Source organism: Atractosteus spatula, unplaced genomic scaffold (genome assembly GCF_055471065.1).
Source record: "Atractosteus spatula isolate fAtrSpa1 unplaced genomic scaffold, fAtrSpa1.hap1 Scaffold_29, whole genome shotgun sequence".
NCBI lineage: Eukaryota > Metazoa > Chordata > Actinopteri > Semionotiformes > Lepisosteidae > Atractosteus > Atractosteus spatula.
The window spans coordinates 135,032-162,935 of NW_028296856.1; the positions used below are offsets into that span (position 1 = coordinate 135,032).

At 42.0% G+C, this 27,904-nt stretch overlaps 2 non-coding genes across 2 annotated transcripts; one reads left to right on the forward strand and one right to left on the reverse strand.

Annotated features, from left to right (window-relative positions):
- Nucleotides 1–12,081: 12,081 nt before the first annotated feature.
- trnan-guu (transfer RNA asparagine (anticodon GUU)) lies at nt 12,082–12,155 on the forward strand. The gene has a single exon. It is a non-coding gene; the product is annotated as a tRNA-Asn (tRNA).
- Nucleotides 12,156–19,293: 7,138 nt separating this feature from the next.
- On the reverse strand, nt 19,294–19,366 carry trnaa-agc (transfer RNA alanine (anticodon AGC)). The gene has a single exon. It is a non-coding gene; the product is annotated as a tRNA-Ala (tRNA).
- Nucleotides 19,367–27,904: the final 8,538 nt, after the last annotated feature.

Sequence of the window (27,904 nt, forward strand, 5' to 3'; positions counted from 1 at the left end):
GAGAGCAAGGCTCGCTGGCACCCTTCTTATAGAGAGGACAGCTCCGTCACCTCTTTTACGACGCTGCTTTTTTTCCCTTGCGTTTTTCTCTTCTTCCCACGTTCTCTCTCTTCACTGCCTTCGTCCCCGCTCTATTTCACTTCAGCCTTTCACTTGTAGCGGCAATGGTTGTTAATAAGACAGAATTAAGTGTTGCTGTGCTTTTTCTAATGAGGCCCCATCTCTCTGTTCATCTCTGTGATGCAGCCACAGAGAAACTATTCATGCAGGCTGATTTAAAGATGTTTTCTTTTGATAAGGGACAGCTCCCAAATGGGGATGCACTTAGCTAAGCCTAGCTATCATGATCAATGGTCATCCATTGGCGCCTATCTGTCTAGGGTGTGCCAGATGGACATCTGGACTGCATTCCTAAGTGTCAGGAGTAAGTGACTCACATCTCACCTTGATCAACCAATCAGGGACTGGTAGGGCCGAGTAACCCACGTGGGACTCTGATGCCCATGGAACTTTCAGCCAATGAACGAGCTGAAGTTCCTCCAGCTAAAAACAGGCAACACAGAGGGCCTGAGAGACTATTTCCTGGACTTTTCTAAAGGGAATTCAAAGGAGAATTCCAGGGCAGGACGGCCCAGGAGCAAAAGGCTCCCAAGGGCAGGACATTCTCGCAGCGCGCCTCCTGACCATCCTAAGACTCAGCCCGGACAACCACGGAACGGCCAGTGTGTCCGAGTGCCAGAACTTTCCTTTGTTCTAAGAATCTAGAGCGGAGGTTGCCAGAGAGTAACCAGAGGATCCACCTGAGGTAAGCACCAGCAGCAAGCCTTGTGAACAGGTCGGAACTGTGGACAGCTGAATCACTATTCAGAACTAGCGCTTCATCAGGAATGAACCGGTCCTCTTCCTGACTTGCTGGGACCCACAGTCATCTTTTCTCCTGTGCACAAACTTTGCTAGTTAAAGCCAACACTAACTAGCCGGTCAGTGATCATCTGCAGCACAGCACAGCCTGGCACAGAGCCAGAGAGCCCGCAGGAGATCTGAATCCCCAGAGATTGGATGAGTATTCAACTTCAATGCATTACAGCTTGAGAATTCAATTGTTATCCCAACCAGTTGATATCAATTTAATTCCTAAGAGTTATGTACTTTTTTTTAGTATCTAATGTAGAAGTTGTAACCAAGTTCACTTTATGAAACGATCTAAATGAATGATATACTGAACGTATGTCCTCTCGATATATGTAACTCTTTGTAACTGATTGTATATATACCTTTTGTATTCTGATAACCCTCTCAATAAGATCTGTTAGGTTTATATGCATATTTTATGTATTAATAAATGTATCCTCGTGTATTAGTACCCGTGTGTGTGTGCGTTGTTTGAGTTATATCGCATGGTTGGATTCTAAGGCCATCAAAAGAATCATTTTGTGATTTACGGCTACAATTAATAAATGTCCCCGTACATGCCCAAACCCTACAGAACTGGTGCCTTCAGAGAGCACACTACATTTATTGGCATCCCTGGACGGGCTATGGTAAGACTGAAATGAGTCAACCAAGCGGAATAATTCAATATAAAACACCACGGGTTTCATACTCAACAATACAGTGTGCTGAAAGCCGAAAGGAAAAAAGTTCCCCTTGCTCTTTAAGCAGTGCTTGATTGTTTTGTGATCTTTTGCGATCTACTGGGTTGATTGCATAGTTGATCTTGTGGTTTTCTGTGGTAGAACTGTGATTTCGTACTTAAAAGTAATACTCTTTAAGTTTAACGATGGTTGCTAAGAGGTCTGAATTCAAGTCGCTATTAAGCACTCTCTCTAGCAGCGACAGGTCTGACCACGATCTCCGTCATATCTCCGTCAGCGGAGAAGCTAGGAGAATAAACCTCCATTCTCTGAGAGAGCTAGCGAAGGACATGTAGAGATTTGACCCTGCAGTGTCAGAGAATAATATCGAGAGTTATATTCAAGACCTCAGGTATACCCTGCAGTACCTGCCAAACGCTACAGAACAGGAAAAAGTATTTCTGGTCAGGAAAACTAGCAGCAGAGCTGTACATGAGTGGATGGCTAGGCAGATGAAGAAAGTCTGTGATGACTTTGAAGAGCTGTGTCAAGCACTTATCAGAATACAGTGCGTTTATTGACCCGACTGCCGCGATAGCCGCCGCCCTTAACATTAAGCACGAGAGAGCAGAGTCCCCTCGCGAATATTACGAGAGACTTAGATGAACTTATTTTGCAGGGCGAAATGATGAGGGTTGTGAAGAGAACACACATTTCAAGGGTTTATTCATTGCGAATCTCCACCCGTCAGTCAGAAAGATGATCTTAATGCATACAGATGCACAGACCATGAAAATGACTGATATTAAGAGATTCGTGCAGAAAGCCTGGGAGTATGATGTCCAAAGTCGCTCTGAGCAAAAAGCTGTTAAAGCGACTGTGTTCGCCGTCAGAGCCAGCAGGGTTAATTCCCCCCTGCTCGAAGGAGCACAGGCTCCTGAGCTGGCTAAGCCCCGTTCCAAAGCAGGCACACAGGACTGCACCCAGCGTCCTAAGTTCCATGAGAACACCGGGGAAGGGAAAGGGCTAGATAAAGCTGAACAAAAGGATTCAGTAGCCGCCCGCCTGGCCAGGCTTGAACAAGTTTTATTAGGACATAGACAACCGCTCCCCAAGGCTGCCGGAAGCGTGAATGAGCTGATACTCTCCACTGGAGGAGGCGGAGACCCGCCCCCTCTCCCTCCCTCAGTCTATCTGATTGAGTGGAAGGGTTCCTGCCTGGATGAGGTCAGCCACTTGCAAGCGAGTGCTGACTCCACCCCTGAAGTCACAGAGCAGGCAGTAAAACAGAGAGGAAAAGCAGGAAGCTTTTACCTCAAGGCTGCCATGGGAGATGTCTTACACAGTGAGACATTGATTGACACTGAGGTTGAAAGGTGTTTGATGTCATACAGCAAGCTCAAACGGGTAGAAAAAGAAAAGGGCATGCGACTCAGAGAGGAACCTTTGGTGGATCACCAGAAAGGCAAGGTGTGGAAACAGGTCAAGGTTCCTAAGCCTTCTGTACAGAAGGAAGGGGGGCCAAGAGGCAGACTGTGCTCACACAGTGCCTACCGAACACTGAAGCCTATGTGGAGATTCCTTCTGTTCCCTCTGGACAAGAAATAAAAATATTTTCTTGTTCCCTTGATATACAGGGAAGTCATGTCCCGGCTGAGGTCACAACAGCCTCCATGCCACAGGAGCGGTGCTCCAAGCAGCCGCCTGATCCACCAGGTAAAGCACACCCCTTTTACATCCCTAAAGAGGAGCAGATCTCCCCACCTGGCGATGAAAAGGAGCTTTCCCTGTGCACCCTGGCACCCAAGAGGGGTCAGGACCACCACCCTGCAGTGGTGGAAGGGATCCAGATGGCAGGAGAGCAGGTTGGTGATGTAGCCCTCACCCTTAGCCCTGAGAGGTCCTCTATTAGTGAGGATCTGCTTGAGCAGCTGTCACGGGGCCACCGCCAGGTGCCCCTGGTGCAACATTCACAGGTTAGAGAGGAGGTCCAGCTGGACGCTGAGACTACTGCGCTGTGGACACACCTGATCCCAGATGCCGATTCCCTCTGCTGTGACCCAGGGAACCTGCAGTCAGGTAACATTATTTTTCACAACTACCAGATAGTGAGTGAGACTGACCTGATTGTTCCTGCCTCAACGGCAGGGTTTCCAACACACCCAGTCCCCCGGAAGGGACAGGGAATGAAAGCCGAGCCGGTTTTCTTACAGCCACCAGCTCAGTCTGTCCAACCAGTCCACCAGTCTGAGTCTGACCAACAGTGGTTCAGCCAGACTGGAGCTGGATGGTCAAGCCACCCGCCTGTTAGTGCAGAACACGGCAAAGAGGGGTATCAGAATCCCCGCCCGCACTGACATGGGCCTGGTGGGTGATAGTGAGTTCAAAGACAGTGAACTAGCTATCCCACTGCTGGGGCAGCTCCCTGAACCCCTAGCGAGGGAAGGGGGGAGCGAGCAGGTGCCCTACACCCACGCCCAGCGAACGATTGTAAACATGCCGATAGAGGGATTCCTCAATCAGGAAGTGTACAGGGTTGACCTGATCAGTGAGAATAGGGTAACAATTCCAGATCACTCAGGTGCTCCAGATGATCACTCATCCGAGGGTCAGGCATGCTCCACCGCTGCACCACCCCCTGCAGGGTTCCTAGAGCACAGGCATGAACAAATTGAAAAAGCAGATGCCCTGGAAATGGAGGAGGAGCATCAACAGCTGCGTCAGATCCCCCCAGATTTCCAGGATGTTGGTGCCCAAGATGCCACATGGCATACTGAGAAAGACATGCTGCGCCAGCTTAGAAAGGCGACAGTCACTCAGAAGGAGATGACTGAGATCAGCCACCCTAAAAGACTTTTAGGAGGAGACTCAGCCCGGACAACCACGGAACGGCCAGTGTGTTCGAGTGCCAGAACTTTGCTTTGATCTAAGAGTTGAGAGCGGAGGTTGCCAGAGAGTAACCAGAGGATCCACCCGAGGTTAGCATCAGCAGCAAGCCTCGTGAACAGTTCGGAACTGTGGACAGCTGAATCACTATTCGGAACTAGCACTTCATCAGGAACGAACCGGTCCTCTTCCTGACTTGCTGGGACCCACAGTCATCTTTTCTCCTGAGCACAACTTTGCTAGTTAAAGCCAACACTAACTAGCCGGTCAGTGAGCATCAGCAGCGCACCGTTGCAAGCCGCACAGCGTGGCACCAAGCCAGAGAGCGCGGATTGGACAGCAACAGCCTGCAACTGTTTCTTTGTGCCCGCAGGAGATCTGAATCCCCAGAGATTGGATGAGTATTCAACTTCAATGCATTACAGCTCGAGAATTCAATTGTTATCCCAACCAGTTGATATCAATTTAATTCCTAAGAGTTATGTACTTGTTTTCAGTATCTAATGTAGAAGTTATAACCAAGTTCATTTACGAAACGGTCTAAATGAATGATATACTGAACGTATGTCCTCTTGATATATGTAACACTTCGTAACTGATTGAATATATACCTTTTGTATTCTGTTAACCCTCTAGATAAGATCTGCTAGGTTTATATGCATATTCTATGTATTAATAAATGTATCCTCGTGTATTAGTACCTGTGTGTGTGCGCTGTTTGAGTTATATCGCATGGTTGGATTCTAAAGCCATTAAAAGAATCAGTTTTGTGATTTACTGCTACAATTAATAATTGTCCCAGTAAATGCCCAAACCCTACAGAACTCGTGCCTTCAGAGAGCACGCTACAATCAATATCAGCAGTGTTATCACTACCGAACGCTAAATATATATCCTGGTAATAATTCATGAGTTGTTCGTTAGAAAATTGTTTAAGTTTTTTTTTAATATATTTTCAATACCAGACAAAAAGTCGAAAGTTTCAATTTCATGCAACTGATGAAATCTCTCTTCGATGGAAGTTATAAGTACAGTACATCCAAAATACTGCGGAATCAATCAAATTTACATGTTTCTTGTGGATCCAGAAGATCATTTTGAGACTCAAAACATGCCTGTCTTTTCTTTTTTCGAGGACGAAGGAGTAGCAGCAGGAGTAGCAGTAATGGCAAGAACGTGTTTAGAGTTCAGCACTTCTCATTTTTAAAGCAGAGCCTCGACTCAGAAAGCACCGCCCGCGATAACAGAAATTGCAGAATTGGTCTGTTCATGCTGCCTTCACGCTTTGAATTGCTGGCATTTTCTGCAAGTTCCTTTTTGAGGGTTCATGAAATTCCTCACATTTGAGCCAACACTAAAATATTTCATTCGGGGTCGCCTAATTCATAGTGCAAACCGAATCTACAGGGGAATGCTGTGGCACATGAAGCCATTTATTATTCTGTTGTGAGGTGTGAGGGGCGGAATGCAAATCGAGTTGGTGAATAGAAAATGAAACAGGAGTCACTTCTTGAGCTACGAATTCCAAAAAGTATGAAAACCTGTGCATTTTAACAGTGCAGAATACTCACAAATTGCACTGAGTTGCTTGCTTTCTTCTGCTGCTTTTATATTTCAGTCATTCACTGTCAGCTAGCACTGGAACAATTCAAGAGAGGTAAAAACAGAAGCTGTCAGGAGTGGGATTTGAACCCACGCCTCCATTTGGAGACTAGAACACCCAAGCCAGCTGGAAAGACACACATCCTTGAGGCTGGCACCTTAGACCACTCGGCCACCCTGATAAGCAAAAGCAAGTGGTGTGCTGAATGCACCAGTAGTTGACTAAACTGAGATTCTTCCCTGAAATTATTTGCTTGCGAAGAGCCAAGTTGCCTTGAATGGATCTTGGAAATCAAATATACGGATGGATTGTTATTCGGTTGTGAGTTTTGAGGGGCGTATTATAAATTGAGTTGGTGAAAAGGCGCTTTTTGTTAGTCTGTCGGGAGGCTGCACAAGGTGTTTAGAGGGAGAACTTCTAAAAGACAGGCTCTCTATGTTTAACATCAAGGCAGATTTTTTTTTTCTCAATGGAAATGCTCTTTGGCGCTTTCAGCTTTACGTACTGTAGGGAACAACGTCTGCCGAGATCACTTTTGAGCCAGTGCACATGGTAAAGTGCCACCAATTACATTTAATATTGGCTGTGGTAGCGAGCTGCTTTTGTTTGTGAAGCTTTTACTTCTTTAAGCTGAATCATCGGCAGGAGTAGCTTATTAAATCTTTGCTCATAGCGCTCCATCAGAAATACATTGGAGGCATTGGAGACCCACTTGGTGTTACCACACCCTGCCAATCCCTGATTGGTTGATCAAGGTGAGATGTGAGTCACTTACTCCTGACACTTAGGAATGTAGTCCAGATGTCCATTCGGCACTCCCTAGACAGATAGGCGCCAATGGATGACCATTGATCATGATAGCTAGGCTTAGCTAAGTGCATCTCCGTTTGGGAGCTGTACCTTATCAAAAGAAAACATCTTTAAATCAGCCTGCATGAATAGCTTCTCTGTGGCTGCACCACAGAGAGGGAGAGTGAGATGGGGCCTCATTTAGGAAAGCATAGCAACGCTTAATTCTGTCTTATTTATAAGCATTGCCGCTACAGCTGTAAAGTTATTTGGCAAGCATGGACCTCTGAGAAGGAGTCTGAATCCATCAAGAAGACAGGAATTCTAATATCGCACTGCCGTCTTGTGTACAAAATATTTGTTCAGCTCTAACGTCTGTGTGCGTTGACAAGGCATCTCAAAAGGACGTATTAAATAAGAAAATGATCCTTTCTGTTACCATTCCTGTGGATGGAGCGTTGTTTCACCCTTTTACGTTCTACAATATTTACAGACAAGGTTTTATCACTGGAGTTGTACAGAACAAGTGTGCATCAGTCCATGAAAATCATCAGTACTGCTGTTTTTCTATGTATAGTTTAATCAAGAGCACTTAAAAGATGCAAACGATGGATTGTGTTCTGGGAGCACCTGCACATCTCTAAGTCGCTTCCACAGCCTTCTATGTTGTGGATGTAGCTCAGTGGTAGAGTGTATGCTTTGCATACTGTATATGAGGTCCTGTGTTTGATCCCTGGCATTTTCAAGTGCTTTATGGTACTGTGCTCACATTGCAGTCTTCTGTTAAGTGAGAACTCTTTGCTTGTGTTCATAGAGAGCCAGGTTTATACAATTAAACTACAGTGTTCTCTGCAGTTTTAAATGTACCACCAAAGCATTTAGTTCTGTTAAGTACCAAAGAATGTGAACTAATTTAAAGTCACATTCAGGAAATCCAGAGAACGTCTTCACACTTGTCGTGGCTGTTGCAGAAAAACCTCACCCGGGATGTTGAATCTCACCCGGGATTTCTTGAGAGATCATTCACCAAGCGAGTCCTCCCTCTGGACTCCGCACTGAGCTGAAAGCTGCACGAATTCCTCACTGCGTGTCCTGTACTGTGTAGCACAGTGACAAGAACGCCTTGAGTTTTTTTCCGTATGTGAAGGAAAATGCAAAAGAGCATGAAAAGTATTGATGGTATAAAATATCCATGGTACAACTCAAGAAAGAACTGACGGACAAAACAATGCCATTTGATGATTACAAGAGAAACACAACCGTCCGAACATGGGCTTGGATCCTGAACGCTTGCCTTAAAAGACAAAGCAAAGGATATAACCTGTAAATGTCTTCATGTCTTACAGTTTATGAAATAACACAATTTCATCCTTTCTTAATAATTTCTTACTATTGATAGATGCTTTTTTGAATTTTAACAGAATCACAATTACAGACATTTGGGGTTAAACTGTTATTCACATACTCTAACGAAGAGAAAAGTTAGTGTCTTCCGGTGTGTGAGCCCATTTCTCAAAAAATAAAAAAATAAGTTATAAATATTGAATTGTTCTGTTTTGTAGGCTTGCATAGTCTTATTCATATTTCAGTTAAACATTTTCTTCTGTAGTAATTTCATTTGATATTATATTAATCCTGATTTACAATTTTTGGACATGGTTCATCTTAAATAATTTGTAATTAGTTTGTGTTTTGGAAAATCGCGCCCAGAAGCTACTAAAACTGGTAATGTTTGCATAATATGTAATGTAATAGTAGCATTTTGGGTGGGAAAACAAAAGGCATTTCTTGGTATGAATCCCAGCACTTCATAAGCGGCGTTCGAGGATTTCTCGCTTCAGATAAAGCTGTCAATACATCATAGATTTTTACTCAATCAATATCAGCAGTGTTATCGCTACCGAATGCTAAATATAGATCCTGGCAATACTTCGTGAGATCTTTGTAAGAAAATCCAAAAAACTACAGAAGCAATCAACGTTTCTTTTGGATCGAGAAGAGGATAATTATGAGACTCAAAATATGCCTGTCTTTTCTTTTTTCGAGGACAAATGAATTATTGAGGTGTAAAGATGGGTTCAAAACTAAAATCATCTGCTATTGCTGCTGTTTCTTTGATAGTTTCTTCAAATCCTTTAATTGATCATTGATATCGAGGAATAATATTATACAAATTGTGGTTTTCTGTTAATTGCCAATTTTATTGTAATTACATCTTCGTTTACAGATGTCTTGCATGTATCACAAGGTATAATAGTCGCCGTGTGTCCTCAGTTAAAATGTTTTAAAAAGTACGACAAAAGTTCAATATGCTTAACATCATTTATGGTTATATCTATATTAAAATGAAGGTAAATATACCAAGATATTAAAAAACAATTTTACAGTTCCAACCTAATTATGCTTGTGAAGTTTTCCAATAAATCCGAACTGTAATTTTGAAATATTATTGCTGAGAATGCAAAGAGAATACAAAGATCAAATTCAATGAGTGAAAATACAAAAGTAGTTCACTAAACTGAGTTTCTTCCCTGAAATGATTTGATTTGCTTGCAAAGCACTAAGCAGCTTTGAACAGATCGCGGGAATCAAATATACAGATGGGTTCAGAGTGTGCTTTCCAACTTTTGTGTAACATTTTCCTTTGATAGGGCAGAGTTGTCTTTACAATCTGGGTTACATAAAAAGGAGTGACGTCAGTACAAAACAGCTTTCCTTCTTGGGGAACAACGGTTGTGTTCCATATTTCTATTTTGGTTTCAAGATAGCAATTTAGTGTGAAACATAAAAGCCAGCTGGATAAATCTCTTACACGTCATTTACAATGGCCTTTCAACTAATAGCCCGTGCAGGGATCAAACCTCAGCTAATGGTACGAGTTGCGTAAGGCTCTGCAACATGCAGATAAGAAACTAACCTCTGCTTCTTCATTTTATACACAGTGAGCTATATTTGCGAGCCTACTACCCCCTGCGGGCTCTGTATTTAATTGTGGTACAAGACCGGCCGTGGAGATGAAGTGAGACGGGTTTGTACATTAAAAGGCTCATAGCGTCCTTGGGAGGGCTCAAACCACCACCCTTTTGGTTAACACCCGAGCCACAAAGACTCATGTATATCTTAACACTCCTCGGTCTCAGTGAAAGTGATACACTCCGCAAAATTTCCGGAGATTAATTTGTTTTTAAAGGAAAATCACCAACAGCAGCCGAGATCTACTGGAGTTTTTCATTCTATACTGCGATTTCTGAAGGGTACCCTGTGAAAATACGAGTTTTGACGAGAAGGGATGGACATATAAGGTCAGAAGGCTTGGGGAATTGAACTTTAAGGTGAAGACTGCGGGTTCAGCAGCAGCAGAACCTGATCAGTATCAATTGACTCCGATATACTTTGAAAATTAACTTCGGGATTTAGAGTCAGACGTGCTACCGTCGCACCATGGGGTACTTAATTAAAAAAAATAGAAAAACAGTCAGTGTTCCTGGATCTGTTATCGAGAACAACACCTGGACAAGAGCTGCGCAGAAAGAATAAAATGTGGTCTGGGATGAAGAGACTCTCTTTGGAAGAGCGGTGCTCTTCACAGGAGAATTTTTTTGTGAAACTGATTTGTCTCCTTTGGGGAATTCAAATTAGCTGATAGTAGTGACCTCGTGGCGCAAATGTAGCATGTCTGACTCCACATCAGAAGGCTCTGTGTTCAAATTATGTCGAGGTCTGCTTTTAGTTTTTCAGGTTCTGCTCGTCCTGAACACGGAATTCACACCATGTAGTTGAGTTCTATCTGTACACCACATAGATAATCTAAACAAAACAGAGCCCTACTGGACATGCAGTTAGGATCTCACAGAGCGAATACCCTTGAACACAAGACAGAAGGCACAGTTCACATCTGCGAAACATCACATCCGTCTTTAGAGACAGCTACATCAGAGAATGGAATCCCGGAAGTTTCAAATAACTTCTTTTAATACAGGTTCAAGCAAACCTGAAAGTTAGGGAGTTTCCGGACACTTTTGTTTTATTAAAAAGTGTCTGAAGCCTGAAAATGTCATTTGAAAAAAAATTCATTAGACATTAGCAGGTACTTTTTGTAACGATTTGCTATTTCATGCTGGAAAACAGGAAACAGACCCAACGTTTGCTTTCAGGTACGGTTCATTACATAATAGACATCTACTACTGAGAAGCTTGAATACAATTTACACGAGCCAGGTAGAAGTCGAACCTACAATCTTATGATCCGACATCAGATGCGTTATTTATTAAACCGCTGGTATTTCACATAACCTGAATTCCCCCATAGTGTGCTCAGTGCCGCTACTAGTAATACACGACGCCCTCTAAAATTTCTAAATGAGAAACATGTGTTTTCTGAATTTTTATGAGTTTTAAAATATAATGTCTTTAAATCAGACAAAGGGTTTATGTTTCGCACTGAAATTCCGATTGATTGAGAATTCAAAGAAAGACTGTTTTCTTCCACAACACCGTATAATTATCGCATCCACCAGACTCTCCAACTTCTCCAGACCTTGCTGGGTGAGCATTTGCTTCGATAAATTAGGTCACGTATCATGTTAAATCACTTCTTCTCAACACAACATTTCCTGGTGCACGTTTTCTCTATGAAAAAAAGACATTTTTCCCTTGCACGATTTCTCGTTTTTTATCAAAGCGTACAGAAAGAAAAAAGAAGAAGAAATAGTGTTGCAAAAGAACTCTGTCGCCCTTGGGAGATGTCAAACGCATTGGACATGAAAAATTCCAGATAAAAGCCAGTTCTCTTCGTTTCTCAGTGTCGGGGCTGCTACTGTATGTAAAAGAGGCAATTTGCTCTGAGAGCAGGTTCAGCGCTTTCTGAACGCAGATGTCTCAGAGCGGTGTGTCCAAGTATCTGTAAAAGGTGATGGTCGTCCTGTCACCATAGCTTAGTTGGTTAAAGCGCTTCTCAATTAAACAAAAGAACCTATGTTCAAATCCCAGCCGTGTATTTCTTCCTATCTTGTAGTACAGAACGTACCATTTTGGGCACTCACAAAGGGCTTGATTTCGTTAAATGCATGTGTTCATTTCCTTTCTGGAAAACTTGTTTTTGATTAAATTCACACAGCTTGCGAAACATGAAATTCAGTTCTTGGTTATCAGTGCGGAAGAAATATTACCGGCTGGCAAAAAGAACGGTAAGAGATTTTTTTTTGATTCGAGAAAAAACTCCACCAGTCAGTTTCTGTGGCGCAATCGGTTAGCGCGTTCGGCTGTTAACCGAAAAGTTGGTGGTTCAAGTCCACCCAGGGACGGGTTTCTTTTGTGATGTAAACATTGTTTTCGCATAGGTCGATTGGATTTCTCAGCTAAACCATAGCCATTTTAATATTTGTAGGAAATGCGACTGTTCAACACGTGTCAAAAATGTCCAATAATGCCCAACATCGCAACTCCCCAGAAAACCATATTCACCCAAGAAAAATGATCCTCGAATCGTCATTTATACTCCCGTCACATCCTCTGCTGAAATATTTTAAAAATACAATGCAGATTTGTTTGAGAACTTGACAAGCATTGTTTTGTTAGCACTGTGCAGATGGATTTTGATATTTTGACATATTTACCTTAATTTTAAACTGTAAATACTGTACAATCTATTGTAATTGGGTTGTAATATTAAAATATGTTAGCTGAGGATGCAAAGGGGTGAAAGGGAAAGGTCAGAGGGTATAGTAACAACAAGGTTAGGATTGGTGGAGGTGGTAGGGGTGTTGATGGTTTTTCTCTGTAGAGGATGATTGAGTTTTTTATCCTTCTCTGAAGTGAGAAACTGGAAGAGTTGGGAGTTGAGAGATCTGATGAGGTTAGTTATAGAAGGAAGTTGATGTGGAGCTGTTAGCTGTAAGAATTCCTTAATTTCTTTGATGTTGTCATCAAAGATAAACTGCAGTCAGCAAAGATAAAAAGAAAATTATCTTTGCATACTGCCCTGTCTTTCTAACACCTGAAGAAGGCTCCACGGCCAACACGTTGTGTTTCCTTTCTTCTCTTTTCAGCATGGAATAACCCTTTACTTGTTCCTTTGCAGCCTACGAATGCTGACGCAGCTATTCACCTGATATTTAAATTTCCTATAATCACAAATATGAATGTCCACTGTAGGTATTTTTTTCCATGATTATTTATTCTGTCATTGAAGCATATTTTATGTCATACCGAAGTGTCATAATCACTGAATTTTTTTTTTTTCATTTAGAAAGTAAGAAAATGATAAATCACTATGAATTGCATTTAGCCTGTTCTGATCTAGATTTTCTATATACTTTAACATGCCATGTTCACAATGTCACAACTCAGAAATGCAACAGTGAAGTGTTGTAATTACCAATGTACATAGTGTCGGAACATTGAGATGTTTTGGTAATGAGGAAGGAGGGACATGCCATGTTCACAGGGTCATATTTAAAAAAATGGCACAGTAAAATTTCCTAAAGTTCAGGATTTTGATAGTCTGTTCCATTGTCTCTCACACCTCAGTGTCAGAATTTTTAGATGTTTTTATAACCAGGGGGTAGGTTTATAGCAAGAAGCAGAAAGTGCCATCACCCGTTGCTCATCCTCGGTTAACCATATATTCTCATATGCCATGTTCTAAATGTCCCATTTATATTAAAAAGTTCTTGTAAAATGCAAGATTTTAAGACTTTTTATGATCAGAAGGCAAGGTCGTGGTAAATATGCAGAAAGTGCCTGTGAACTTATGTTTTGCCTTCGTCTTATTGACTTATTGTGTTTGTGTTATTGTGAGTTTTGAAAATTGGTTTACAATTTTCTGAAATGTGTTTCACACAGAAATGTTATTTGGATAGTCACTACTTACATATTCCCATTTACTGAGGATAAATACAGTAATCCATCCCGATTAGTACTTTTATAAATTACTGTAAAGAGCCATCTACAGGCGAAAGGCAGCATAACATCACAGCAGCAGCATTTAAGGCAGAAGAAGAAGCTGGCGAATAAGAAGCCAGCTTCAGCCTCGTTAATGCAATACCATTGGGTGAGGTGGAAAAATATTTCTTGCTCTGAATCCTAACATTTTTATAGGAGGTGTTCTAGTACTTCTTGCCTCAGATAAAACTGCCAATACATCACTTATTTCTACTCCATCAATAGCAGCAGTGTTATCGGTACTGAGTCCTAAATGTACGTCCTGTCATCATATAAAATGTCGAAAGTTTTGACTGCATTCAACTGATCAAATTTCTCTTCGATGACAGTTATAATTTAATCAAAAATACATCAGAAACAAATTTGCACTGTTTTGTTTTTATCCAGAAGAGCATCATCATGAGACTCAAAACATACCTGTTTTTTCTTCTTTCCAGGAGGAAGGATTGTTCAGATGCAAATATTGGTCCAAAATCAATGTACTCTCCTATCACTGTTGCTTCTTTAAATCCTTCATTTGAACGTTGATATTGAGGGATGATATTGTACAAATTTTGGTTTTCTTTTAAAGCAAATTTTATTAAAATATGAGCCTCTGTTATAGTTGTCTTGGAAGTTTTGCAAGGTATAATAGACCCCCTTGTGCCCTCAGCTAAAATATGATAAAATACAACAAAATGTATTTACATAGAACAGCATTTATGGTTACATGTATATTAAAATTAAGATAAATATACAAAAGTATTAAAATACAAATGTACAGTCCTAACATAATCATGCTGTCCAACTGTCTTTTTTGCTTGTCAAGTTCTCCAACAAATCTGTGTCATAATTTTAAATATTCTAAATAAGGATGCAACGAGAGCATAAATTAATTTTTCTGCCAGCCGTTCGAAGATCAAAGTCCATGGATAAATATGATGTCCTTGAATGTTGGTCATTATTGGCCATTCCCAGTGATATTGACTTACGTACTTAATTGTTAAACAAAAACATTCACATTTCCTGCAAATATCAAGTGGGTTAAGGTTTTGCTAAGAAATCCGAATAAGTAGAGATGAGGTTTACATTGCAATAATGAGAAGTGCATTTCTGGGTGGGCTCAAACCACTAACCTTTCAATTAACAGAGATTCACGTGTGTCCCTTTTCTCCATTTGCAAGCTTCTGATTAAAAAAAAGAAAATAATGCCTCTTTCTTACCAGCCTGCGATATACAATGCAAGATTTGTATTTCAGCTTTCACAGGCTGTATGAATTTCATGAAAAGCAAGTTGTTCCAGAAAGAAAATGAAAACTTGCATTAAACAAAATGAAGCTGCACATAATCATCCATAGTGATACATTTTGTAAGACAAGACAGGAAGAAAGGCACCGCTGGGATTTGAACGCAGAATCTCCTGTTTAAGAGGAAGCATGTTAACCAAATCAGCCAAAGTGCCATCAGTATATCAACACTGTGTCTGCGTCAGTGATTGCAGCTGACTGTCACTGGAGCACAGTTCATCGTGAACAAGTCAGCCTGCATAATGAGGGGGAAGAGACTGACCTCTGTGATGCAGTATCGACCAATACTAACCTTCTCTCCAACTGTTCTCTGCTGCATTCTGGATTAGCAGGTAAATATTGGTTTCCATGAATGTGTAGGGGTTTTGTGGATTTACTGGGACAATTATTAATTGTAGCAGTAAGTCACAAAATGATTCTTTGATGGCTATTAGAAAACCGACCTCGCGGGTTAACTCATTAACGCACACACACAGATACTAATACACTTATTAATACATAAAATGTGCATATAAACATAACAGATCTTAAGAGTGTGGGTTAGCAGAATACAAAAGTTATATATTAAATCATGAAGAGTTCCAAACCAAGAGGGACATACATTCAGTATACCATTCATTTAGACTGTTTCGTAAATGAACTGGGATTACAACTTCTACACTAGATACTCAAAAGCAAGTACATCACTCATAGGTATTAGATTGATATCAATTGTGGTTGAGGTAACAATTGAATTCTCGAGCTGTAATGCAGAATGTTGAATACTCATCCGATCTGTGTGGATTCAGATCTCCCGCGGACACAAAGAAGCAGTGGCAGGCTGTTGCTGTGTGCAATCGGCGCTCTCTGGCTCGGTGCCAGGCAGTGGCCGGTGCGGCTGGCGAGAAGGAGAGGAGGGAAAGATTCCTGCTGCGATGCGCTGCTGATGCTCTTTGAAGACCGGCGAGTTAGTGTTGGCTGAAACTAGCAGAGCTTGTGCACATGGAAAGTGACTGCGGGTCCAAGCCAGTCACACTCTTTAGATGGGAAGAAGACCAGTTCGTTCCCGATGTAGCGCTAGTCCTGAATCCTGAGATTCAGCTGTCGACAGTTCCGACCGTAGTTCACTCGTTGATCAGGCGAGCTTTGGCGGTGGAGTACCGGTGGTTCACGAGGCTGTCAGCTAGGCTAACCTGGGGCAGATCTTTTTGTTATGCATGGGCAACCTCTGTTCTCGACTCTTAGAACAAAGTTAAGTCCTGGCACTCGGACACACTGGCCGTCACGTGATTGTCCGAGCTGAGTCTGAGAATGTCCTGGAGGGGCACCTTCTGGGCATTGTGCTGCCTGTTTTATCTGGAGGAACTACGGTAGTTCAGTGGCTAAAAGTTCCGCAGGCATTCGAGACCCATGTGGAGTTACCCTGCCCTACCAGTTCCTGATTGGCTGATTGAGGTGGAGGATGAGTAACAATGACCTCTGACCTTAGGGTTGTAAACCTTGGGATGAGACTCTCCCATGGAATCTCCCAGACAGTAAGGCGCCAGAGATGACCATTTATTAGGGTGGCTGGTGAATCTCAGCCTTGGGAGCTGTTCCTTATCAGGAAACTCTATCAGCTAGAAAAACACCTTAAATGTGAACCAGATGGAATGGCCTCTCTGTATCCAGCTGCACTGAGATGAGGGAGAGAGGGACTGGCAAGGGAGCAGCAAACTTAATTCCTGTATTTTAAATAAGCCTTGCCTCTACAGAAGTGTCCTTAGAAGAAAAACATCTTCTATGATAGTGGTACAGTCCATCACGCCCCTCCTATAGCCTTTCAAAGAGAAAAAAAACTGACAACAAAGTATGTCTATGTGTGGTAATCAACCAGGTCTTACAAACATTCTTAAACCCTTCCACCTCCTTTCATTGCAAATGATTTGTACATGTTAGAAGGTTAATTTTGGCTTCTGATATTATGGTGGATTAAGAGTCCTAGAATCTTTGTAGAAGTACAAAGATGAAAGAAAGGGCAGTGTAATCATGGCCAAGAGAAGGCAAATGTTGGACTATCTGCTTGGAGTGAATGGAGCAAAACGTAGGCAACTTCTTGAGCAGAACCTGCTTCATCCTTCAGACTGGGGTTTCTGAAGATCTGTACATTTGAACTTTCAAAGTGACTAAAGTAAAGGAGTGTTCCCTTTTTACCACATAATTCTCACAGATCAACACTAACAGAGAGCCTATTTCCAGCCAGGATTCAATCACTGTCTCTCAGGCATCCCAGCAGTGGATTTCATGACTTCAGAAAGCCATCTTCACCAGTGGAGAACTCAATGCTCTGAGGTTTACTGGCAGAGTCTCACACTGGGTAATGTTAGATGTTGATAAATAATGTCCTATGGAATTCTACTATTGATAAATTCTACTATGGAACTGCGATGTGTCCTGAAAAAATCTTCTATGATAGTGGTACAGTCCAGCACAGCCTTTAAAAGAGAAAAAAAAACTGACAACAACAAGGTAAGTCTGTGGTGTAATCAACTAGGTCTTGCAAACATACTTAACCTCTTCCAGCTACCAACATTACAAATGCTGTTTACACATTAGATGGTTATTTTTGGCTTATGATATTATGGTGGATAAAGAGCCCTGGAATCTTTGTAGAAGGACAAAAGACGGAAAGAAAGGGCAGTGTAACCATGGCCAAGAGAAGGGAAATGTTGGGGAGAGCTTTTTTCATACACTTTTTATCAGTTTTTCCAGCCCAACAAAGATCAACATATATGAGCAGGCGTCCTGTGCCAAATCCAATCTGCCTTCCTTCCAAGCATACAGGAATGTGAGTGAATTAAATATTGACATATGAAAATACACAAAAATATGCAATCACACATATGCAGTTTGAGCAAACATAAGACAATAACCAAGTACCACAAACTACCAGGCATCTAGTATCATTAGCAGTTCAGGTGGGGAGCTGTGTCAGCATGTGTAGGCTGCAAAGGAACAAGTAATAGGTCTATTCCATGCTTAAAAGAAAAGAAAGAAAACACAACATTTCAGCCGTGGAGCCCTCACACCTGAAGAAGGCTCCACGGCCGAAACGTTGTGTTTTCTTTCTTCTCTTTTCATCTAGTGTCATTAGCCTTTTAACAGTTCCTGTCAAAATAAAATAGAAATGGATAACATTCTAGAGAGAGTTTGAAATACCAAGGTACAATTTAAACCATATTTCTTCCACTACAACCACAATATTTTGGAGAGATCGCTGAACCTCACTGTTCTGGCATGTCCGTTAGCCTCCGTCCTGCTTCAGCAATGAATGCAGCGGGGCACATTCTGAGGGAGATGCGGTCAATCAGGTGGCAGGAAAACCACGCTATGCTTTTTTTTGAGATCATGAAAAGGACAGGAAGCCATGTATATGTGTGCAGCTGGATATGTATTTGCAGGTGGCGTAGCAAATTCTGCTGAAGCCCCACTGCCTGGTGTGGACGGTAGCTGTGCATGTTGCAGCAGAATTGTGCATGTGAGATCAAGAGGGCATGTCATGTGTTTCAGCACTTCACTCCCTTCCGGTAGCTCGTGATTCCCTGAGTCCAAAAAATTTGTAAGTTCTTTAGATAACCTGTGGACTGATCTTTCACGATGAAGAATTCCTTAAGAAGAATAGATCTCGGCCCACCGTCCCAATGCCTCCGTCTCAAAACAGCAACCTCCCACTGCCCTTAGTCTGCAAGTCTTAGTCTTCGTTACCTATTGTACGAACTGAAATTTTGTGCTCATCAATTTAACGCTCTTTCCACGCCTTGCGCTCTCTGTGCCTCGCATATTTGTGGAGCTGTCTGCTCTTCTTTCTGTTGAAGTACTCAAGTTACGGGGCATCCTGCAGACTATGATGTGCTCACTGGCAGCTTTCAAGATTTGAAGGGAAACTACGAGCTTGATGGCTCAAGTCGAACGAATGTGATTGTTAAGCAATTGATGATCAAAAGCACGTCTTCTAACAATTTGTGAGAGTATTATCAGCACTGTTTTTACTCCGATATACTTTTCACTTGCTAAGCTGACAAATCGGACGAGAAAATGCCGGAGACGCACTCAGTGCAGACTGAGGTTGGGAAGGAGGCGTGGCCCTTCAATGCTTGACAACTGAAGGACGTTCTCTCCGCAACGGAGGAGCACCTGTCAGAAGTCGCAGAGGCTAAAGGAGAGCGCCTGGCTCCCGGTGCTCCAAACTCAGACCTGGAGGATGCGGGCATCGATCCCACTACCTCTCGCACGCTAAGCGAGCGCTCTACCATTTGAGCTAATCCCCCTTGCTTCAGGCTTCTCTGCATCATGTCTTACCGCCTCTGCCCCTCTACAGGGCACCGCCCACTGCCCTTGGTCTGCAAGGCAGTCCTTTCAAGTGCGATGACGACGCTGGGACCTTCGTTGCCTATTGTACGTGCTGAACTTTTGTGCTCATCAATTCAATGCTCTTTCCATCAACTTATCTTGTCTTTTGACGCTTCGTGTTTTGCGTTCCTTTGACTATCGCCATATCGGATGACTGCAAACACTGAAGTTCTTGCTTACGGAGTGTGGAACATTGTTTTCAAGTGATCGCTGTTCTGCCATGTTGACGCCGAGTGAATCTTTCTTTGGCAACATGGGCAGGCTGATAGCAGCGCAAATTTCTTGACTTATTTCTGAATGTGAATGTTGTTTAGAAAAGGGATTTGGCGTTGCTTCTCCCCCGTGTAAAGGTCACGCATTCCAGACGTGGTTATGAGCGAACAGTTGCCGCAAGTGTCTGAAAAGAGCAAGAGAGGAAGTGGCCCTGCCCCGAAACTCACAACTTTCTGATGATGAGGTTATGAGGATGCGAGAGGTCCCTCATTTGTAAGGAATCCACAGTAACAGCTGCTGCCCTGTAGTCGTTGGTGCAGTGGGTGACTAAGCAGAACACCAGATGATATTAGAACGTTCCTGAAAATAGTGGAAATAATATCCTCAGTCAGAAATGAACTTGCATCAGTCGCTTGAATTTTATTGTAATATTTCCCTAAAATTGCTTTAAAGACACACCAGAAATATACACAGTGAAGTTTAATTAATTCTTGTTTATTAATCAGTGCAATTTAACAATGTATTTTAATGTCTATAAGATTCGATATTTCAGCTAATAGATGTAGAGCCTTAATATGCAATAGTGAATTTTCAGAATTCCTGGGGAGCAACAAGAACAAAAATTAAATACATATTTAAATTCAGTGTATGTCTTAAATGTGATCTGGCCCCTCTGACTGTTAATTTAATAGATTTGTTTAGATTTTCATTAGGATGGTACTCTACACTTTTGAGAGTGAAAAGGGATAGAATTTGGGGATTCCGAGCATAACGTTTGTAGGCCAGTGTAAGGACATGTCCTCTTTTTAAAAGTCATTATTTAAGACAGTTCTGAACAGTCTCACTTCTCTCACTCACTCACAAAGTCAGAGGAGCAGATTGTTTCAGGTCATTTTAGTTCACTGTAGTTACAGAGGTCTCTCCTGTGTAGCATTTTTGACTTATAAGTAAAACAGAAATTATATTTGCAAATTAATTGTATTTGCAGCTCTAAAAAGATAAACTTCAGAGACTTCTGTAACAGACCTTTTCAGGTCATTTTAGTTCAGTGTTGCTTCTCTGACCTTGGGAATGAGTCTTAGGAAATTCAGAACAGCGTGTTGCTCGCCTCTCACTTGCTCTGCGGACCAGTCCAGTAGGAGCTGCACAGTCACTATGACGTGTGCAGTCCTACACCGCCTTGATATCAACAGGATGAGCCTCCTCTTCCGTCTGCAAGACTATCAGCACTCTGGCTGTATATTACTGGACCACAGCCACAGGACAGAGAAGGGGCAGTGTTCCTAAGAACTTTCATGAATAATCACTTTTAAAAAGACATAGAAGGTTCTTTTCTTGAACGTACGCTTACATTTGCCACCACAACTTAATTCTCTGTACCCCTAAATCCCCAATATCCCCACTTTCCTTTCAAGTGTAGAGTCCTGGCACCCTTTCAAAGTGCTAGGCGGTGCAGTCGGTTACAAAATAAAAGAAATTCCTTTATTTAGGCATCGTCATTCCCCGACATTTCCTTGGCCCAGTGTACAACATTGGACACACACCTTCGGAAATGTCTAAGAGGACACATTTTGTGGATATCAGAGATGAACCGCTGTTAATAAAGACCCTGGCCTTCACAAGCACTTGAATATTCATTCAACCTCTGGGTGAAGCCATTTCCAATTGGGGCTCCTTCTGGCCAGTACCTATTCCTACAAGTAACTCCAGTCATTGGGATGCTGGAATGACAGATGACCCAACTGGTGATGTGCTTGCGTGAGCCTCAGTTAACTGGTGTAATGGGATACCAGATTACAGCGAACAATAGTCTGCAACTTTATTTCTTCTGCCACCTGGAGATAATCAGGGACTTTACCAAGCTCCCTCGGTAACAACAACATAGTGAGAGCTATTACAGCAATCTACAGCTAGTCCATATTAGGAAAGCAGGACGAATGACCAGAGACAGTTCATCACATCCTTTTACAGAATACATTTGGTTACAAAACAGATCATGACCCTTCTGCCCTTTCTATTTCCACATAGGATCCAAGAACAGTGTAAGATTGCAAGGCTTAAGGGGTTGTTTCAGACCTTGCACAGGGAAATGTAAATATAATTAATATTCATATATTTAGAGGTCTCAGGTTTTGCAGTCTTATTTTCCAATAATAGAAAAACACAGAGACAGCAGTTAATTAGTACAAGTACACATCTCATTTCATTTCAAGTACACCTGTACTTCACCGGGTGCCAACAGCGTCCGAAAGCGATGGTCGAATGGGGATTGATTTCTGTTGTTGTGGTACGTGTTGCCAACTAAAGTTCAAATGCTTTCTACAATCTTTGGCTGCACGTGGATCTTGTAGGTCAAAGAAATGTGTCGTGACTGAGGATGCCTCTTCTTCGTGTCTTCGAACAGCTTCCAGTCCATTTCGTCCAGCAGCCAGCCCGGCGGAAGAACATACTGGATTCTAGGGAGCCACGCGATGGCCCTTACACAGGCGACGACCAGGCAGGAAGAAGGTTTCAGCAGATGAGACACGGGTCTGGAGATGTCCACCTTCACCAGGTTACTCAGGCGCCCCAGACAGTGGAACAATTCCTGCCAACCTCTTTCTGTGGTGTTGATGCTGTGATCTATAATGAATTTATGAAGTCCAAGGAAATGGCCATTTTGAGTTGCCTTTGCTAAAAAAAATATTTATATTTATTTATTACATGGAATAAGATAACATAAGATCACTTTATTAGCCATATACAATTTCTTGCATTAGGAATTTGTCTTTTCGCATACCACAGCTTGCCTTCCATGAGACAGACAGACAGAGAGAATCTTGGGGTCAGAGCCCAGGGTCAGCCATTGTACAGCGCCTCTGGAGCAGTTGGGGTCAAGGGCCTTGCTCAGGGCCCCAACAGAGTAGGATTCCTCTGCCGGCCGCGGGATTTGGACCAGCAACCTTCCAGCCAGAGGCAAAGTCCCTTAGCCACAGAGCCACCGCTCCTCCCATAGGCTGAATACAGTTGTGGTATCGCAGCTGTAGGTAAGGACAGCTAATCAAGCATTTTAATTCATTTGAATGTCATTTCCAGGAACGTTTCAAAACAGTAGTATCAACCAAGATAATGTTTTCCTGATAGATAGGTTTAAACAATATTATTTTTTGAGAATACTAATACTACTAAGTTTATATATATTTCTAATAAAAAAACTTCAATTGCATTGAAAAATAAAATGCACTTTTGTTAGAAATAGAACTACTGTTTTATTACAACACAGTCCTAAATTAATAGGATAACAATTCTGGCATGAAGCTTATCAAAAATGAGAAAAAGCTCTATTTTATGATTTCCTATGCCTAATTAAAATAACTAAAAACACTCACTTTATTTAGATATTTTGAATGTTTTATAAACAGACATAGAATGTATCCTAAGCAATGTATTTGAAAAATTACATGGAAAACAAAACATATGATAAAGTAGAGAGTACTGTTTCTGAGCTGGGATATTCTGGTATTCCTAACCAGAATATCCCACACAGGGTCGCAGGGGAGCTGGAGCCTATCCTGGCAAGTAACAGGCGTAGGGCAGGATACACCCTGGATGGCACACCAGTCCATTACAGGGCAGACGGACACACACTCACAAACAGCAGGGCTAATTAACCTACCAGCATGTGGGTGGAAGCCCACATCAACACAGAGAGAACATACAAACGCCACACAGAGAGCATCTTAGGAACTGAACCCAGGGCCCCAGCACTGACAGGTTTGATTTAGCTCTTATTTTTACACCATTTGAAAATCATACAGTAGACTTGTCATAACAAGCACTTATTCTGTTGTAGATCTATTCTAAACATAAAGGATCTCTGTACAACTTACCAAATGTGACAAGACTGTCATCTTTCAAACAGGAGTGCATTCAAAGGGACCTCAAGCATGGCAGAGTTTGACAAACTTTAATAATCATCTCAGCTGCCTTTTTAATGCCTTTTCCAAACGGCAGATGCAAGACTTCAAGGTTTTTAAGTTTCTGCAGTGCACAAGGTGAGAACACAGATAATTAGCAGCACTTATTTACTCATCTCTTTTTGGGACGGCCTATCCCTTCAGGACATTCAGTCTCTTTACTATACATACTGTACAAATATGCAAGAGGGGAGTGAGTCAAGACAAACTTGAGGTTCTTGTCTGGACCGCATTTCCCAGAATGCTGTGGGGTGTGAGCTGCTGCCCGCTGTCACAAGACCTGCTGGTGGAAGATTATTGGTCAGGTGTCAGATCACAAAGAAGGAAGCTCAAGCTTCCAAAAGTCAGTTGCTTTGCTTTCTGCCATTTGAAGTGAAATGGAAATCTAATAAGTAAATTGATTCTTAAAATGTAGAGAGCTTTAGGAAAATATATAACAAAGTACGCACTGTTTAGGTTACTTTAGAAGACAATGTACCAAAACAATATATGCTGTCTAGGTCATTAGATTAGCCGAAAGTAACTGATAAGCTTTGAAAAACAAATCTAGTGGTGCTTCTTCTTTCGTTTTTATGATGTAATCTGTTTTGTCTTAGGGAAAGGGGAAGTGTTAGAAGGGACAAAATGCTGAGCTTTCTCTTACAGCGCAACATCTTATAAAAACCCTGTACTGCTTGTAACAAATTGAGTCTCTGATGCACTTTGCAGAGTGGCAACAGGGCTCCCAATATTGCAATATTGAAATAAAGACCTTACTCAGGTAAGAACTCTCTCTCGTGGCTTCCTTGATAGGTATATTTCCATGACAATTTGGGGGCTCGTCCGGGATCACAAACCTGAGCGCGGATGGCTGCTGAAACTCCATCCGGACCCGGACCTAGGGGGATAAACTGTTTATCCTTCCAGAGACGCATCTGGAGAATTGGCAGCTGTCTGACGTCAGTAAATGATCCTTAAAAAATTAATAGTTTGAAAAGCGAGCCACAGGGGTATTCTCTTCGATGAGTCAGGGACTTATAACGGGTCTGGGACCCGGCAAGTCTGGGACTCGTGAAATGAACATATCTTAACACAGACGTGTGGTGTTTGCTCTGCGGAGTAGTTAATGTGATAAGGTTCAAGAAAGGCACCGTTCGGTAAAAATGGGACCGACCAGACGGCAGATCCTCTGCTAGGCTTTGTGCATCTGAGGGACCAAGAGAAAGACACAGAGGACAGAGCTGCAAGGTTCTGGAAGTGTTTAGTATGAAGAGACTCAGGGAAACACATGTTTTTTGTGAAGAGTCACAGAGAGAGAGAGAGAGAGACTGGAGTTAAGAGTTGTTCAGTTCTTTGAGGATGGCAATTAGCTTAGCTGCCCACTCCTGATAGTGAGGGACTGAAAAAGAGCTAGGTTTTTACTTTGGAGTTTGTTTTTTATTTCCCTGCATTATAAATAACCAGTGCTGTTTCTGAGCCTAATGTCTGTATTTGCGCATGTCTGTTTCTCTGCATTAGCCTGTGTTTAAAGACTGTTACAACAAGTCCAATGGACAGTCAAATGTTTTCATCATTTGGTTTTCCATCACAGGGCACATATAGATGCCAGCTGTAGATACTTAAATGTTTTATAGACACACATGCAATACAATATCTGTGCGATGTATTTAAAAAAACTGATAATTCTGTCAACCAAATTCATCCATCCATTTTCTAGCCATGTTATCCAGTACAGAGCTGCATGGCAGCTGAAGTCTATCCCAGCAAGAAACACGTGCCTGGCAGATACATCCTGGATGTATCTAGATGTGCACATACCTATATAACCTACCACTGTGGGAGGACTGTGGGAGGAGACCAGAGCATCTGAAAGAAACCCACACTAAACCGGAGAGAACATGCAAACTCCCCACAGACAGAACCCTGGTCCGGAATTAAACCCAGGGCTCCAGAACTGCTAATGCAATGACAGGCAATGCCAATGTCCCAGCAATACACCCCAGGGAGCCACCGTGCCACCCATGGACAGAGCAAGCTAATTGGTTTTAGGTCAACACAATCATGCCCAACATCCCAAAGAAATTGGAGCTGAATTGCAGAGCAAACAATCATTTTGCCTATATTAAAAAAGTCAAAGAACTTAAGATCAAATCATAAATATGTTACAGTCACATTGTCACTAAGACGAGCCGTTCACATGAAAGCTTCAATAACTCACTGAGAAGTGCCTGGCTTTTTAGAAGTTAGTTTCCACCTACTGAAAGCTGGCGTTACTTCACACAGTGTCAAACACTTCATCACACAGCTTCAGCACTTTCAGATTTGTTAATCTCCCAAGCTCTACAACTGAGAAAAAAACAAAACATTACAATTAACAGAGATCACAACGACAACTGTTAGAGTGATTGTTTACTTGATAAAAGACCTCTTACCTTTTCTCTTCTCTTATGTCCAGAAATAGAATACCTTCTGTACAGGTTGATCTGTGAAAAGGTTGTGCAAGGCAAATCAACCTAAAATCACAATTTATTTTACCTTTATTCACACACTGTAAAATCCGTCCTCCAAGTGAAAAACAAGTGGTCAGACGCTCTGAACAGTAATTGCAAATGAAAATGAAATAATAGAAACACTGGCTGGACATCTTCAGAATGAACAGTGAAATGTGAACCAAAGAGGACAGAAGGAGACTATGAGAGTGCAGAACAAGATACCCAGGCATGTTGTTGAGGATAATGCCCTGGATTCAAGTGTTTCGTAGCAAAAGCAGTTAACTAGTCATGCAAGTAACAGTCTTATATTTCTAGTTGATTTGGGATGAGCTGTAGACTTTTGTTTTTTTGACATGATTTTGTCAGTAATACGTGAAAAAGTCTAGGCCGGGGTGACTAGTTTTGATAACCTCTGTAAAACCCGCTGGTGTGGATAAGAACTGCTAGAACAACAATCTGGAATATGATGCATCAGAACACGGCACAGACTCATTGGCAGAAGGAAATGGCTCACCAAAACCTGAGAACCGGTAAACGCTTTGCAGCCCAGTCTGAGCTCCCGCAGGCTAGCGCAAGGCAGGGGGCTGATGATGCCTTCCTATGCAGGACAGGAGTCACTTTCCAATACAAAGCTGGACAAGAGTGGGAAATGCACGAAAAGTTGAAACAGAAACAAAAAACCAAAAACCACCCATCAGCAGCTTCATACTGTTACTGGTGCAGACGATGACTGGCCACTCCTCCTGAAAACCACAGCCTCTGGTTCTTTCACCAAGAAGGGCAGTGCAATCACGTTGCAATAATACAGAAGGAGTTTTCCCAATGTTGTAACAGAAAGAATAAGGTTCTGGATTACAAGACGAAGTTAATTGCATGCAAGGAAAAATAAAGCCGAAGTCTTGTTTCCCACAAGAAACAACAAAACCGAAATATTGTTCAAAGTGCTGGTACAAACTTTAGGTTTATATATCCTTTCCTTTCCGCTTCTGACATCGCTCGTTATTATGGTAAAGAGGGGAGGTCACGTGTTTGGCCAGTTCACAGCTTTTTGGCCAAATGATCAGGGATTAAGTCCCCAGGGGGTTCCCTAGCTCTCCTAGCTTGCATCTGGAATCCTTATCAGTTAACCCCCTTTCCTGCCATAAACTTCAGCTTGTTGTTTAGAAGTCTAATCTTCATACAGAAAGGACTTAAAATTAACCCCGTCTTCACATCTTACTTCATTCCCCCCTTATAAAATATGGCATACTGATGGCCCCACACCTCATCATCATACACACATTCTTTTCACATTTTTTTCTACACACATCTATTAGAGGCCTCAACCTGAATTCTCCCTCTTCCCCAATAGAGGTTTCACAGGGGTCTCAGACTCCTGCTCTCCCAGTGCCGCTCATCTGGCATCTGCACGGGTGTTACCTTGAGTTACTGGAATTCTTTATTTATCGTGTTATTTACACCTTACTTCAACTACTTCAGTCGGCAGCTGTAAAACTACAAATCAGTTCAGAGACAAAGGTCTTCCTTTCCTACCATAAACTCCTGTTGCTTAGAAGTCTAATCTTCAAGCAGAAAGGACTTAATTTAACCCCCATCTTTACTTTTACTTCACCAATAATAATTACTGTATATTGATTTGACCTCAGCATTGGCCTTACCTTGATTCATTTTGGTATTGGTATTCTTAATTTATCTGCTTGGGCCTTTTCAAACAATGCTGTGACAACTCCCAAAGTGCGCTCTATTCCTTCGGCCTTTCACTTTCCATCAGCACTTTTGTAAGACTTACATTTTGGTTATTTGTAAGCTTTAATGT